Raw genomic sequence first — 17,589 nt, 5'->3', positions numbered from 1 at the left:
TAGGCTGTGTGTAGGTGTTACCTGACAGCAGAAACTTCAGAGCAGGAGGCCCACCTGGCCACAGCATTGGCCCTGGGGAAGATTCTGCCAGGAGCACAGGCACCTTGGGATCCTTGTTCTGATGGGTTCCCGTTCTTAGGCAGGAGAGAGCTGGTCCTCTGCCTTTTAAGTCGCATCGTTCAGCACGTCCCTGTTGAATACCCACCTTGTATTATGCAAGACGTGGGGGAATGGCTGATAGACAGATGTGCTCCCTGCCCCCTGGGCTCAGCAGTGTGCTCGTGCATGCAGCATAGGCTGTTTCCTTCCCTCACCACACTCTGTGTCTCCCTCTTCTTTGTCCTTTCTTCCATTCATCTGTCCCCTGCACGCTCCACCTCCCAGAGGCTTGCATCGGAGGAAGATGCTGCAGGAAGAAGGATGCTTATCTCAGGGCCTGAGTCCCTAATGGCAGGATTATATCATCCGGCTAGGAGATATTCTACGATAAATGACCATTCTGTGGCCTCTCCAGTTACAGGATCCTGAATCCCTTGCTTATAATGAAATCTGCACAATGCATCCTGCTGCTATAGCCTGGGGGCACATGAGAGCTACCCCAGAGTGCCAAGGACTGCGCAGTTAGAGACCTCCATGCTTGCAAATCAGCAATGCATGTTGTCATTAGCAAATAAACAGCTGAGTAGCACTGCATTGCTCACCTGAGGCTCTTAAGTACTTCGTCTACTCAAGCACCTAGCTTAGTTCCTGCTTCCTGCAAACAGATTCATGTCCCCACATACACAGGAATAAGAGGCCTGCTGGCAGTGAGCCCCAGGGAGGTAGTGGGGTTTGCAGAGGATATGCTGACAAATGTAATTGCTGGCAGCTGTTGGTCCCAGGGCTGCCAACCCTCAGAGTTAACCCCTAACTCTCCAGGTGCTATGCGAGCTGAGGATAGATAGAGATCACTCTTGATCAAAAACAAGTGCTCACCTGTGGCTAGAGATCACTCTTGATCAAAAACAGGTGCTCACCTGTGGCTAGAGATCACTCTTGATCAAAAACAGGTGCTCACCTGAGGCCCACACCTGAGAACTTTGTCCCTGTTCCTATCCAGTTTAATGCCTTTTCTTCTATTGCAAGACCAACCAACCATTTCACTTGCCAAGACTTGAATGATAGTAAGCTTCAGTATTAAATACTGTTTAGCAGTGTCAACAGTATTTCTTTGAAACTTCCATTGTCAGCTTTAACAAAACCTCATCAGAGCTTGCTAAAAGGACTAGCATCCTGGTGGTTTACTCGGGTAATCCAGTATTGCATCAAACTTGGAAGAAAAAAGAGGTTTAACTTGCCTTGGGTATTCAAGGCAAAGTTACACTTGGGTGTTTTAAGAGGCAGACAGGAATGATAAGGGGTAGATTGCCAGGACTGAGTGAGAAAGAGTAGGCACGGCCCTTTGCTAAGTCTGACCTCAGCCAGATGCATGGTGCCAGGAACTTAGCTCATATTTGCTGAATGAATAAGTGATTGCCCAAGAAAGGAAACGGATCAATGCTAAAATCAGAGTCCCTGTCAGGTCCGAAAGTGTAAGACCTAGTTATTTCATCTTTGTTCTACACATATTTTCTTGTTTCCTATTGGATAATTCCAGTAAAATTTGTACCCAAACTAAACATGAACAAGATGTAAGGGATGATGCTTATGGACAAAAAGAAGATTTAAAGGAAAATATTTGAGAAACTAGTAATTAGACTGATGAAAGCCCTGAATTCAACTGGGAGTAAAAATGTCTACTTGGTAGGTTACTGTGAGGATTAAGTGAGATCATGTGTATGAAGCATCTAGCACGGCACTGACACCTAGAAGGTGCCCAACAATTGTTCGTAGCCTCCTCGCAACACAGCCAACCTCAGTTGATTTGGGACTGAATCAGAGGGCTGGTTTCTTTTACTTTCTTCCATTTCTAGAATTTCCTTCCCCTCTTAATGGAGAAATGCTGCGGAGGTAAGGGATTATTACATTTCTTTTGTTATGTAAAGAGACCTCATCTTTGCAAGAGCAAAGAGTTTTCTAATCACTTGGGTAAACTTCTGTAGAATCAGTCCTAGAAAACAGCTACTGGGAACGGCTATTTTTAAGAGCTTTATGCTGTTGCTTAGAAATGCTTCTTATTTTTCCAGGAAAGACACTTGGCTGTGTTCAAGGGAGTTTGGCCACTGTCAGTCTCAACTCCCTTAACACTTCTGATATATTCAAAATAAAAGACATATAAGAGAAATACCCAGGCCCTTTGGTGAACTTTTTCAATGGAACTGTGAATCTCTCGGTTTCATTTCATTCTCTCCTTAAAATGTTCTCTCAATTGCCTGTAACAAAGTCCTAAACCTCTATAATGGCATTCAAGGATTTTCACAATTTGGGCCTTAACTTCTTCAAAAGTCTCATCTGCCTGTCTCCCCGGGTCATACCTAAGCCTTCACATTTTTCTATATGGCCTTCCCCATCTCTCCACCAAACTCCTATTCATCCTTGGAGAATCTCTTCTGTGAAGCTTTGTGGTACACCACAGAGCAAGGTTCTCATAGAACTTTCATAGTTCTTTTGCTTTCACAGTATTTTTCATGTTTTATTGTATTTCATGTTGATATAGTAGGCTTGTACAGTATCTAGTATCTAGTTGACACTAACTCTGTGTTTGGTGAATAAATGTTGTTTTGAATTTGGTCCGAAAAAGGGGGGGATACACCAATGTTTTACTGTTTGCACCAGACTGCAAACTCCTAGAGAAAAAGACCTGGTCTTGGTGACTAGATTAAAGACCATGGAATGAGCTGACAAAGAACAGTAAATATAGTGCAAAAGAACAGATAATAATTTACATTCATTTAATATCTGCTATAAACGGGGTACTAGGTGCTTTCAAGGATACAATTGATATCATCTTATTGAATCTACTTGATAACCAGGTGGGGGTTAACACACTTACAGGTTAGTAAATGGATTTAAGGGTAGAGTGACTTGGTTAGTGACAATTAATCATGGAGCCTAGTTTTGAATCCCGTCTGTTGCTCCAAAGTCCAGGCTGTTTGCATTACCCCAGTCTGGCTCAGAGAAGGGAGGCTACCATTGAAGCTATAGGCTGTTTGCAGCACGGGTTTGAGGGGGGAAAGCAGCCAGGAGATTGCAGGAATTAGTCAGTTGTGAGGTGATGAGTGCCTGGGCAAGAGTAATATGCGGAGAGCGATCAATACAAGTGATAGGTCCTGACAAGGAGGAGCCGGGTGCAGCACAGCATCTTACTTGGTCCTGAATGCGGTTGTTCGAGGAGTGGGGTGGGGGGACTGCAGTAGGGGCAGGGCACAGTCCTGAGCACAGATCCCCAGATGCAGCTGCTCCAGGCCCTGAGCTGGGAGACTGGCCAGCAGGGTGGGGAGAAGGAGACGAAAAGGTCTCAGGTCCTGCAGAAAAATCATAATGTGGTTAATGCCTCTGTGAGTATATGAGCCCTGACACAATATGTGGTCACGGTAGTTCCCCCCAGCTATGAACCTAAAGGTGGCCTGCAAAAGTAATAGGTTGGATCCCATTTTCCTCCCAGGTGGGAGGGATTGTAGAGTCCACAGTCCCACAAAAGCATGACCAGATGGGAGGACTGTGTGGGAGCTCTGTTTGGCTGAATATCACAGTAAATGGAAAGGTTTTTGACCCTGAGCTACCACTAAAGCTGCTTCGAGATCCTGTTTATGTAGCATGATTCCATACCTGTGAATTCTTACCACAGTCATTTTGGCCAGATATGCTGTTTGCCAGTCTATGATATTTGGCAAAATGTGTGGTCTGATGCTGAACATAGAACTGCCCTCCTGGTTAACATGCTTCAAGTCTTGGGTCTTTACTCTCTTTTTTTTCTACTCTTTTCTGTTCCACTCATTTTCTATAAGGTCAAAGTAGTTTATGGACATGTAGCAGATTCCTGGGGAGAGGCGGTAGGAGAAGTAAGGACCCGGTCTTCTTGTAACTCCCTCCCTCCTACCTGCATTACTGGCCAACTCACTGGTAGCATATTCCTTTATTCAATTTTACCAAGATGGAAGTTGTATTTAACTGGAGATGAGAGTCATCATTCTTCTCTTGTAAAGTTGTGCTTTCTTTTTAGGAGGTATGATTCCTTTATAGGTATTTCATTCAATTAAAAAGAAAGAGAGAGAAAATTGAACTTTTGGCAGCAACCTCAAGTGTTATGAATGAAATTAAAACACCCAAGCCAGTGCTCAAGCCTATTATGTGGATTTATGACATTCCTTTGAACTCTTCATAAGTTCAGTGATTTTGAGTTTCAGTGACCCATGAAAAAAGGACTTTCATGAGGTGCTTTTGTTTATGTCCCAGACTTTTTTTTAAAGAAAACTGAAGAAATTCTGTTGGTGTCTGGACCTGGTCAACCTATAGACAACCTACTTTGCTGCCATAGAATTGAAGATTTTTGATATGTCAATCATTGATATTCTGCTGTGACATATGATTTTCTTCACTTTATATATTATAGACCTAGATTTATCATGTCTGACGTTTTGGTTTTAAACATACACTTAGGCTTGTTTGGAGAAGAACATGTTGGGGGCTCACTCATCTGGGAGCCTCACCCCGCATTTCACTAAGCATGTGGAGGGAAATAAGTTTGCTGAATGTAATCCTAGAAGGTGGGTCACCTGTGAAATCACTTTAGAATTTGATATCCTTTAAAAAGTGGGGAGAGGGGTGCTGTAGGGATGAAATACCATATGTTAGGTGCAATGTGGGAATCTGAATCTTTTCCTCTTTTATTATGTAACGGTTTTGAAACCACATGTTCATCCAGCTGTTTCTCATCAGATTTGTTTTGTTTCCATATAAACACATACACATAAAATAAAACAATTTTAATGAAAAGAGAAATTCTCTTTTCCTCTTAAAGTTTCTTTGATGATGAAATTCATGTAAAGCTCTGAATTATGACAATGTACAAGTTAAAGAATTCAGAAGAGAATTAGAACAAAATTCAGTTTTGATTATCTCTTGTCTCCCTTTTTCAAATATGTTTCTTCATTCCTTTGCTCTCTATAAAACCACATGGGAGGGCTTCCCTGGTGGTGCAGTGGTTAAGGATCCGCCTGCCAATGCAGGGGACACAGGTTCGAGCCCTGGTCTGGGAAAATCCCACATGCCGCGGAGCAACTAAGCCTGTGCATCACAACTACTGAGCCTGCGCTCTAGAGCCCATGAGTCACAACTACTGAGCCCGCGTGCCACAGCTACTGAAGCCCGCACGCCTAGAGCCCATGCTCCGCAACAAGAGAAGCCACCGCGATGAGAAGCCTGCGCACCGCAACGAAGAGTAGCCCCCGCACGCCTCAACGATGGGTAGCCCCCGCTCGCCGCAACTAGAGAAAGCCTGCGTGCAGCAACGAAGACCCAACGCAGCCAAAAATAAATAAATAAATAAACTAATTAATTTTTAAAAAATGGATATTTTTTTTAAAACCACATAGGAAGAGCACAATTTTGAAATAATATTAGAAATCACAGTTTTTGGTTTCTTTTTCGTGAGGAAAGATAAAATGGCAGAAAAAGTGTGCTGATGACATCAAAACAGAGGAATATTGGTTGTTCCGGGCATGTTGGGAAACACTTACTTCTTACTCTTACCCTTGTCTCATTACTGAAAATTTGCCTGGGCGTATAGTCCAGTGTGTTTGTCTGACACATATTAACTTTGTATACAAAGACACGTAGCTGTCCTTGGGTCTGGCCCAGCAAGTTCAAGAGTTGTAGCATTTCCAGCAGTTACAGCTTTGCAAAGGGACAAAGCACATTATAAAACATTTTATTGTAGCTTTTGCACTGAATTTCATTTAAGTAAGAATAGTAACTTAGATTTCTATAAAAATTTATACTTTTTAGTAACTTAGATTTCTATAAACTTTATACATTCCCTCATTTAATCTTCACAAATTGATATCCCTTTTACTATGAATTTAAGGCTCAGGGGATTCTGACTCCACGTAGATAAGTAAAATGGGTGTCATGCAATGGGGCTCATTCGTTATGGCAAATCACCCTACTACACTGGGGACTGGTCAGCTCCTAAAGGTAGGATAACTAGCTAGACCAGATCCAGTTAGATCTGACCTGTGAGTTAATGCCTGTCCCTTTTGTCTTCTGACTTACAGGGTTATGGGGCCATATAAAAAGTAGATAAGGCAGGTTCTACATAAAATGGGATCAAGTCTCATAGAGCGTAGAATGTTGGCGGTAGCAAAACCTTCCATACCATGTTGTCCAAACCTGACTCATGGGCAACATCCCTGACTTCCCCCCTTTCCAGGATACTTCCAGTAATAAGGGACACAGCCCCTCACATGTAGCTTCTTCAGCAAGCTTGTCACCTGCATGGATATTCTGGTCCAAGCCCCAAGACTCTCTTACCTGACAACTGAATCTTATAGGTCTTCCTGTCATCACTCTTGTCCTGCTGCAAACTCCATGATCTATTCTCCACATAGCAGTAGGTGATCTTTTAAAATGTAATCAGGCCAAGTTATTCTCAGGCTTAAAATCCTCTAAGGTATCCCCACCAGTTAAAATCTAAATCCAAATTCTGAGCATAGCCTTCAGGCCCAAAGACCTCGACTCCCACCTTCATGCTGAGCCCTGGTCCTTGGTGCCCTGCACCAACCACAAGGATCCTCTCACTGCTCCCATTTCACGACCTTTGCCCTCTCCCCAGGGTCCCCTCCCGTCTTTGTGGTACGTGCCCTCATTGTCAGGTCAATGCTCCAACATCATCTCCTCAGACCACCCTAACTAAAACATTTCCCACCAAGCCGCTTGCAAACCCTTGACCTGCTTTCTTTTTCGTCATGGCTCTTTTTGCTCCTTTATATTATTTAAAACGTTTATTCATGCAGATGTTTACTGTCAGCCTCCACTCACTCCGTGAGGTAGGGACTTTGTCTCGTTCATTCTCCACTGTGTTTCCCGGTGGTGTCATCTTGTAGGTATTCTATAAATAAATTACATTAAAAATAATTAATTACTAGAAAAATTTCCTTTCCATTTCAAGATTGAATATATGCAGGGGTGAAAGATGACTCTAAGATTCCATCTCTGGGTACCTGAAAGAGTGATGGATGTGGGACATGAGGAGTTGTAGGAATACAGAGTGGATGGCATCTAATGCCGCCCCTTGAACAACCCCTTACTTGGGAGATAGGGTTCATAGAGCCAGCATGTCAGGGACTGGAATCCACGTCCTCTCATTCCCCTGCCTTGTGTTCTTTCCAGGACATGACGCCATTTCATCAGCAGGAAGTGAGGTTGGTGTACAAATAAAGGAGAGATGATGAATTTGGCTTTGGGCATGCTGAGTTTGAGGTGTCCCTGGGACATTCACCGGTTAGATATAAAAACTGAAACTCAGAAATGAGCTCAGATACCTGCATTGATTTTGTAATTGAAATGTGGGAAAGGATGAGATTGCCAAGGTAGATAAAGAGCAAAAAATAAGAAAAGGGAGAGAAGAAGATGGAAAAAAAAAAAAAAGCAAAGGCCAGAACATTTGCATATGGAAGAAGTTTGCAGAGAAAAAAAGGATCCACATGGTCTCATGAAGTCAAGGAAGAAAGAAGGTCAATGGAGGGCAGGTCAAGTAGGACAAGGACAAGGCAGGAGGAGGGGCAGTTTCAGCAGTGCAGGGTCAAAGGTCAGATTGTCAGGGACCCAGGTCCTGAGGATGAGGCCTTATTGGTTAAGATCACTGGAGTTAAACTGCCTGGATTTGGACCCAGACTTCAGCATTAACTGTAGGGCCTCAGGCAAGATTTTTAATCTCTCTATGCCTTATTGCCTCATATTCTAAATAGGGATAAAAGTATCTATCATATTTACATATTATGAGAAATAAATGAAATAATCCACTTAAATTGTTAAGCCTAGTTCCTGATACATAGCAACTGCTCAATAACTTTAGATATCATTTCTCTCTCTCTTTTTTTTTGGCTGCGTTGGGTCTTCATTGCTGCACGTGGGCTTTCTCTAGTTGTGGCGAGCAGGGGCTACTCTTCGTTGCGGAGCATGGGCTCAGAAGTTGTGGGTCACGGGCTCTAGAGCACAGGCTCACTAGTTGTGGTGCATGGGCTTAGTTGCTCCGTGGCATGTGGGATCTTCCCAGACTAGGGATAGAACCCGTCTCCCCTGCATTGGCAGGCAGATTCTTAACCACTGCACCACCAGGGAAGTCCCAGATATTATTTCTTTTGGTAAGAGTTTGGAATATAAAGGAAGGAGAAAGATAAGATATAAATTGGGGAGATTAACAGAGTTCAGGGAAGACCTCTTGAGTAAACAAAATCCTGTAAAGAAAGGAAAAAGGATCATATATTTAGACACAGGGCTTAGTGTTAGGGAAGAGAAGATAGATGTTGAGATAGGAGCACAAAACAGATGATAAGGATGAGAAGAGAGATGGGTATTTTGATAAAGAGAAGGTCTTCCAGTGCCACCTTGTTAGATCAGCCCATGGCCCCCACTTGTTGAGAGCTCGTGAGTGCCTCTTTCTCACTACGCCACATGGGGCTGATAATTCCAACTTTCTGAACTGATACAGTTTGATAAGCACTGCCAGGGCTAAGGACAGAGCTCTGTAGAGGTGTAAGAAAGCCTCTCCAAGTGGCCACTGACCAACAGTGAACCGAGCCGCCATTCATGCAACACAATCATTAAGAATCTCAGGGCTGGAGGCATCTGAAAGGCCATCTGGCCCAAGGTCACCTGAATTCCCTCCACAGCATCTCCAGCAGGCAGTTACATATAAGCTGCATTTGAACAGCATCCCATTTGGTATCTTGCAAGCCAGACCTTTCTTTCTCAGGTTAGATTCTTCCGCACAGGAATTCTCCCACTGATCTGCCATAGACTTGAAATGGCCATTTTCAATCACTCCTTAGGCTTAACAGACTGAAGGATTCTTTTAAACCACAAATACATAACCTGGGAATGGAGATGCTGGTGATGCCTTTTCTGTAAGAGTCCTTGTCAGTCACAAAGGATGACTTCAAGGAGGGGTAAATCTAACGTGCGGTGGGAGGACTGCAGATGTCAACATCTGAGGATGCGTAACACCAAGGGATGTGAAAGAGCGTAAGACACTGCTACAAAAGCCAACATGCAAGCACAGGGTATTCAGAGGAAGGGAAATATTGAGGTCACGTTCATCCTTTGTCATATTCTGGCCCCAGGTGGGCACTGGGGTGTGCCACCATCTAAAGAGGAGCCCAGGCCTGAGCATTCACTCCTTGCCCTCATGTAAACAAGGACATTTCAATTACTGGCAATGAGGTAGTCCATTGAATCCATTTAAATGGACCCAGCCAGAGGTTCATGGATCTGGTTTAAGCTAAGATAGCGGAAGGTATTCTCAGTCTACCTGAGGATAAGACTACCAACCAGCCACGTAACCCTACCACAATCCAAATGGAGCCCAGCCCAGCCCAGCCCAGCCCAGCCCAGCACTCTCTGAGTTCAGCTAACTCTGAACTTTGTTTTTCCTCATCTGTGAAATACCTCACCTATTACAATGCAGGGAGCTGGAGTAGAGGGCCTTGGGTGGGTCTTCCCACTTCTAAATTCCACAATAGTAGCTCAGCTACAAGATCTCCCCGGAGACTCAAGAGATCATAGCAAGGAGGCAGGTAGGAAAGGAGCAAAGGCAGCTCCAGAATTTCAACCTATGGCAGACCCGGGGCCCATCTGTTTGGAGGTTTGACAATCTGGGGAGCTTGTCACGTAGTTGCATCTGCATGGCAAACAGTGGTTTTTACTTCAATTGCATAAGCATTGGTGGGTGTTAAGGGAGGTTGACAAGCTCCCTGCAAACAACCCTTGTGCCATTTTGGGAAATAGGTCCTGGCGGATGATGTGGCCATTCCTCCAGCTCTCACTCGGGGCAATCTCCATACCCTGCATTCAGCTTCAGGAAACGGAAAGGCTCAGCAGTGGCATTTGAGTATTGTCACCACCATCAGAAGATATTCCTTTTTCATCAGGAAACTTTGGTTATCACTCATTTTCTCTTCTGCCTGAGTGTATGATGTGAGTTGGTTAAGATTTGGCCAAGAGAAGCATAAAAGAGAGACTAGAAAATTTGTTAAAAATAAAAAGGTGCTAAAAGTTTTAAAAAATCCTTTTCTTAATTCAATGATGAAATATGGCTGTTAATGGAAAACGAATTGGTCTACTCCGGCCATGAACACTTTACATTTATGTTAATCACACTAGCGTTAATACCAAACACTGTGCATCTATTAATAGCAGTTTTCATCTTCATAGTGCTTTACCAACAACTAATTAATTAAACAAACCTATTTTAACTGGTTGCCATGGTAGCAGAGATGCACAGAAATGGTTGCATCTATCAAATTCATTGTTAGCTCCTGAAATATAATTCAGCTTGGACAATAAGTTATCATTATGCAGCATTATAATGTGTTTAGAACGATAATTACTATGTTAGTAATGAAAAGATTTGCGAGTACACATAAATACATGCAGTAGCAAATATTTATAAAGATAATTTTTATGCTTATTACCTATAAAATCTTTTCCTCCACTGAATCTGGTAGCCAAAACATGACAATTTCATCTGTAATTATTACTCTGTTTATACCTTATCTCCTGTGTTTGCTCTTCAGTACCCATCCTGAGAAGATGGTCATCCAGATGAAAGAGGCTTCCAAAAATTTGCCGCTGAATAAACAGCGAGGAGAGGAGTTGCGGGGCATGGGGGGAGATGACAGTTGCCATCTTCAAGTGTCTGAAGGCTATTGGAGTGGAAGGGGAATGGGAGTGGTGGCTTGACCACTGGTGTCCAGACCAGCGTGAATAGCGGAAGCTACAGGGAGGCATGTGTGACCTGCGGCCCCATGGCACAGGGGTTACATAGGATGCTCTGGAGTCAGGCTGGACCTAAATCCAGACCCCGTCCTTGCTGTGGTGGGGTTAGTTGCTCTGAGCCACTGGCCTGCTGCATGGGGTCGTGTGGGGATTCCCAGCTAATGCATGGAGGCCTCTGCCTAGCACAGAGTAAATAGAGCATGAGTGTTAGCTCTTTATTAGTGGAGGATTTTTACCTGAAGTTTGTTAAAAATAGAATGGGCTGCTTTGTGAAGCAATGACTCACTTCTCTGTCAACTGGAAGTAATGAAGCAGAACCTGGATAGCCACCTGTTAAAACTGCTGTATAAGGGCTTCCTGCCTTGAGGGTAAGGTTGAAAGAGATGATTTCCAGGTCCACGATTCCATGAATTTGGGGAGGAGGGGAAGGAGGAAGGACTTCTGTTTTCATCCTTCACCCTTTGCTTCACTGGATTCTTACTATAATGTAATACTTGGGTGAACTAGGTTTGTGACGTAGTGTTATTGGTAAAATGGTATTATATGGAGCAAACTGTTCTCTTTCAGATTTTCATCCTGAGCTAGCCTTAATTCTAAGAAAGACACTCACTAATTTGACTGTTTAGTCTCTGCCAAGTTTTCCTCCGAGACCCTTTAGGTCCTTTTCAAATGGAGATGTTTTTCCAACTAGTTTCCTTAAGTCTGTGGCTCACTGTGTTCTAAAATTACGTTATTTCCCTTATTATCCAGAATGTCATCTGTCTATAGTCATATTTCTCTAAATATTTGTACCTATCTTTACCTTATCCTTTAACCGCTCATCAGTGAGCAGGCAATGAACCAGCCTAGGTTTGTTTTTTTTTTAACGTCTCGGCAAAGGTGTTTTTAATAAACACAGCCTAAGCTAAACAGCTGTGCTTCAGAGAATTCTTTCTTGACTAGAGCGGCAGCCCTGAGCTGCCGGGTGGCGGGGCTCCCAGCTCACAGTCTTAGACCTGGAAGGTTTTCTGTTCAGATTCAAATGCAGCCTTGTTAATTCTGGTGAGGTCTGTGCTCAGAGCATCTGATGACGGTGCCTCCCCCCCGCCACCCCCTCCCCCCACCGCGTCTCCTCCTGCCTTGTCGACTGGGCCAGGCCTCAGCTCTCTGGGCCTGTTTCCCGATCTCAGAAATGGACACGATCTTAGTATCCACCCTGCTAGGAGGACCCTCGAGGTTCCGAGGTGAGGTTCAGTGGGCGGTAAGGTCACAGAGGGACCAATGCGTCTTCTTTCAGAAACAAACGCGCCTCATCGCGCTAACTGCCGACACCAGCAGCCTAGAGAGACCTGCCCGGGGGAGGTGTTTGCGGGGTGGGGAGGGTCAGGTGGACCTCGTGTTGCTGCTTCGCGTTATTGCCCTTCGCAGATGGTGCGTTTTTCACAAATTGAAGGTTTGTGGCAACCCTGCGCCGAGCAAGTTTATTGGCACCATTTTTCCAACAGCATTTGCTCACTTCCTGTCTCTGTGCCGCATTTTGGAAACTCCTGCGATATTTCAAAGTTTTTCATGATTATTATTCTCTGTCATGGTGATCTGTGAGCAGTCATCTTTGATGTGCCTACTGCAAAAAGATCACGACTGGAAGGCTCAGATGACGGCTAGCATTTTTTTAGCAATAAGGTGTTTTTTACCGTACGTGTGTTGTTTTAGACGTAATTCTACTGCACGCTTGTAGATGAGGGTACAGTGTAAACGAGCTTTTATCTGCACTCTCGCCGGGCTTTCCAGAGGAACATATCATCGGTGCAGTGGAAGGCTGCTCGCAGGGCCCCCGCGGGGCCAGTGGGCAGCTCCGGCTGGTGGGCAGCAACAGCGTGCATGTGTACAGACGTGTACCCCGCGGCGTCCACCCCTCCGTGCCCATCGAACACGGCAAAGTAGGCGCGGTCCACAGAGTCCGATAGGCCAAAGAGCAGGTTGAAGGCTGGGAGGCACACGTGCTGGTCCTCCATCCTGCGGCGGGCGTTACGAATGGCGTGCACGGAGACGAGCCACTGCCGCTGCGGGACCCAGGCAGCCACGGGCACCTGCTTCTGCCACTGGCTGCACACTTCCCAGAGCCGGTCAAAGAGGCTCCGCACTAGGCCCGCAGCGTCCAGCAGGCTCACAGGGGCCTCCTCCTCCTCATCGCCGTCCTCCTCCACCTGTTCCGGCAACTTCCGGAACTCAGAAAGGTCCGTCCGCAGCAGCCAGGCAGGCAGCAAGTGGCGGCCGAGCGCGCCTGCTGCTCAGGAAGCCCATGGCCAGCTCAGCTAGCTCGCCTTCCACCTCCTCCTGGATCAGCATTGTCCCTCGGACCTTCCATGGCAAAGGGCTCTCCGGGCCCAGCGGGGCTGGGAAGTCGCGGAGGAGTGCGTCCAGGAGGCTGGGGTTCTCCTCTGCCTTCTGGCTGTTCTGCTGTGGGGTTCCCGAGGCCATGCCCAGAGCATCCCCGGGGGCTGCTGCCAGGTCGTTGGTCTTCATTCTGCCACTCGGCCGCCCGGCGCCCGCTAGCCGCTCCCCCCGCCTAGGTTTTTAACAGTGTGGGCTTCTTCCTCGTTTTTCTTTCTTTCTCTCTAACAACACCGTTTGGTGACAGCTCTGGCCCAGCTGCTAAACGTCTGCCCAGAGCCGCTGAAGTCCACACGGTTACAGGCTTGTTTGTGGGACCTGGTGTCAGGTCCATCCCAGCCACTCAGGAGACTGCTACTCCTGGGAGTGTGGTTGTCACTATGACAACAGGCTGAGAAGACCAGGGATAGACTGAGAACTTTACAGCGAGGCTGAGAGGAGCGCAGGGAAAAGGAAAGAGAAAATAAATCCTAGGGAGGTCACCAAGGCAAGGGTGCAGGGCTGGGTGTAAGCAGTGCAGGGTAGAAAGGAGACAGAAGGAGAAGGAGAGCAAGAAAGAAGAGGTTTAAAATCTGTCCTGATTCTCACTTTTAAGCCCTACATCTACATAGATCCTTTAGATGCAATAGAAACCCTACTCCTTAGAAGAAATAAAAATTAAGGTTGGAGAAACAAAATATATTCTAAAAGAGAAAAGAAAAGTGTCCTTTTACGGATAACCATTCTAGAGTCAGTCATTTACTATAAAAGCACCATAACAGCATCAGCAATATAAACTAGTATGGGCAATTTCTATAGTAAACCACAAAGGAGAAAAAAATTAAAGGAGAAAACAATCTCATATCCAAAAATATGTTGATTGTGTATCTCTAGCTATTAAATAACTTTCAGAAATCACATACAAAGTCTTTTTTCTGAACAAAATGGATTTGAAGATGTCCTGTTGTTTTGTGTGTGTGTGACAACTACTTGACATTTTAAACAAATGACAAAATTTAGAGCATTAAAGTAGCCCTCCTGGGCTTCCCTGGTGGCGCAGTGGTTGAGAGTCCGCCTGCCGATGGAGGGGACATGGGTCCGTGCCCCGGTCCGGGAAGATCCCACATGCCACGGAGCAGCTGGGCCAGTGAGCCATGGCCACTGAGCCTGTGCGTCCGGAGCCTGTGCTCCGCAGTGGGAGAGGCCACAACAGTGAGGGGCCCACGTACCGCAAAAAAAAAAAAAAAAAAAAAAATTAGCCCTCCTTCTTATTGTTAAAAGTTTCAGAAGTTCTTTAACTGTAATATGTGCATATTCAACTTATATTCACAATGAAATAAGAGGCAAGTTCTACAGTCTGACATTAATTTTGAATATCCATCAACTACAAATTACTAATCCTTTTTTGGAAATATTTTTCATCTGAAAAAAATGAGTAGCAGGTTAATATAGCTTAAATTATGAAAGAAATCAACTTGGCTTTCAGTTTTGTTTCTAAACATTATATTTAACAAATAAACATAAGGGATAGATAAAACCACGTCTCATTTCTGAAGTGTGTGGGTGTGTGTTTGGGGTTAGTGTAAGAGGATGCAATGTTGATTTTTAAAAAATATTAAATTGTTCTACAAATCTTTTTTTGTTTTTTTTTTTTTAAGATGTTGGGGTAGGAGTTTATTAATTTATTTATATATTTTTGCTGTGTTGGGTCTTCGTTTCTGTGCAAGGGCTTTCTCTAGTTGTGGCAAGCGGGGGGCCACTCTCCATCGCGGTGCGCAGGCCTCTCACCATCGCGGCCTCTCTTGTTTCGGAGCACAGGCTCCAGACGCGCAGGCTCAGTAGTTGTGGCTCACGGGCCTAGTTGCTCCGTGGCATGTGGGATCCTCCCAGACCAGGGCTCGAATTCGTGTCCCCTGCATTAGCAGGCAGATTCTCAACCACTGCGCCACCAGGGAAGCCCCTACAAATCTTAAAAGCATTTTATTTGTAACTCATTTGACAAGTGAAGACAGTGGCTGGAGTGAAGGGCCCAGATAGGACCCACTGCTCCCAGGTTGGCCTCCTCCAGTGGTCCCCCCCTCAGGGGTCCAGTGGCCTGAGCATCCATCCCCAAGTCACGCTGAGCGGCAGGAAGGCCCCCCTAGAAGGTGATCATTGCTCCAAAATAGAGCAGATCATGGAATGTGTCCACCTAGGACATTTATAAAGTAAAATATTATGACTACGGTACTCAAACAAGTGTCTTTCAAGCTGTGCCAAGAGTCTGTAAAGGGTTTCCCCACCTGTAAGGCAAAGGGGTCGGGTTACATCATCTCTAGTGTTCCTCCTCGTCCCCTCTATGACGCTGAGACTTTTACTCGTGGTTTTATCTTCCACTCTTATTTAGTTAGCATACACAAAAGGCCAAAAATTTTTTTAAATAGGTTAAGATCAATGCAATAGAAGAGAGTTCAAAAATAGACCCACACATATATGCTCAATTGATTTTCAACAAGATAATTACATGAGGAAAGGGTAATCTTTTCAAGAATGTTTTTAGAACAATTGGCTATCCATGTAGGAAGAAAGGAACATTGACCTTTAACTCATACCACATAAAAAAAATTCAGTTGTAATGTAAACATAAGAGTTAAAATTATAAAACTTCTAGAAGCAAGCATAGGAGAAAATCTTTGTGACATTATATTAGGCAAAGATTTCTTAGGAAACAAAAAAACACAAACCATAACAGAAAAAATGGCAGATTGGACTTTTAAATTAAAAACTCTTGCTCTTCAAAGACACTTAAGAAATTGAAAAGACAAGCCAAAAACAGGTAGAAAATTGTATGTATTTACAAATACAAATACATTTATAAATATGTATTTACAAAATAACTATCTGATATAGAACTTGGATTCAGGATATATAAAGAATTCTTACAACTTAATAAAAAGAAGACAAAAAGATTCCATTTTAGAAAATGGGCAAAAGATTTAAATAGACACTTTACAAAAGAAGACACAAATTGAAAATAAGCACAAGACAGGATGCTCAATTATTATTTATCATTAAAAAATGCTAGTCAAACTACAATGAGATACCACTCTACATACACAAAAGGCCAAAAATTTAAAAAAACTGATAGTATCAAGTGTTGGCAACAATGTAGAATACTGGAACTCTCAAACCTTGCAATGGGAAAGCAAAATAATATGGCCACTTTGGAAAACTGTTTTGCATTAAAAAAAAAATAAACGTACATTAACCATATGACCCAGAAATATCGCTTCTGGATATTTATCCAAGAAAAAAACATATGCACTATACACAAAAACTTGAATATCGATGTTCATAACATTTTCTTTGTAATAGCCAAAAACTGGACACAATCCAAATGTCCATCACTTTGTGAATAAACAAATTATATTGATATATCCATATAATGGAACACTACTAAACAACAAAGAGGGAAAACTACAGATCCATATAAAAACATGCATGAATCTATGTGAAAGCAGGCAGACAACAAAAGATTTCATACTGCATGATTACATTTATGTGGGATTCTAGAATAGGGAAAACTACAGCAGAGAGAAAAGCGAGTTAGTAGTTGTTAGGATCCAGGGTCTGGAGGGAGGGGTTGACTGCAAAGGGGCATGGAAATTTGAGGGGGGAGAAGGTGTGAAATATCTTTTTTTTTTTTAATTTGTTTTATTTTTGGCTGTGTTGGGTCTTCGTTGCTGCACAGGGGCTTTCTCTAATTGCGGCGAGCGGGGGCTACTCTTCGTTGCGGTGCTCAGGCTTCTCACTGCGGTGGCTTCTCTTGTTGCAGAGCACAGGCTCTAGGCACAGAGGCTTCAGTAGTTGTGGCACGTGGGCTCAGTAGTTGTGGCTCGCGGGATCTAGAGCGCAGGCTCAGTAGTTGCGGCACACGGGCTTAGTTGCTCTGCCGCATGTGGGAATCTTCCCGGACCAGGGATCGAACCTGTGTCCCCTGCATTGGCAGATGGATTCTTAACCACTGTGCCACCAGGGAAGCCCCGGTGTGAAATATCTTGATTGTAGTGGTGATTTACAGAACTCGATACATTTGCCAAAGCTCACTGAACTCTGGACTTAACAATTCTTATCATCAGTTCCAACGTGTGTGGGTTTTTCCCCACACCACTAAGCAGTTCCCCAGTGCCAGCTGGGTGTCCTACAATTCAAGTCAATTGTGACACTATCTACCTGGAGATAGCATCAGAGCCGACAGGTTAAGGGCTCATCCTTAAGGAAGGAAAGGCAAGATTGTGTTCCTTGTGTTCTCCAACCCAGAACTTCATCCTTTTGGTTTTTTTA

At 44.2% G+C, this 17,589-nt stretch overlaps 1 protein-coding gene and 1 pseudogene across 6 annotated transcripts in view; one reads left to right on the top strand and one right to left on the bottom strand.

Moving 5' to 3' along the window:
* Positions 1–17,589, top strand: part of PSD3 (pleckstrin and Sec7 domain containing 3) — a gene marked incomplete at its 3' end in the record, with an annotated part of 575,664 nt that overhangs the window by 43,970 nt on the left and 514,105 nt on the right. The window lies entirely within an intron of this gene.
* LOC309795852 (protein phosphatase 1F-like) lies at positions 12,330–14,179 on the bottom strand (annotated as a pseudogene). Its single transcript has one exon. The product of its transcript is annotated as a protein phosphatase 1F-like (transcript).

This window comes from Mesoplodon mirus, assembly GCF_964341445.2.
Source record: "Mesoplodon mirus genome assembly, chromosome: 20".
Taxonomy (NCBI): Eukaryota; Metazoa; Chordata; class Mammalia; order Artiodactyla; family Ziphiidae; genus Mesoplodon; species Mesoplodon mirus.
The sequence above is the reverse complement of the archived record's forward strand: the minus strand, read 5'-3'. Positions and strand labels throughout refer to the sequence as shown.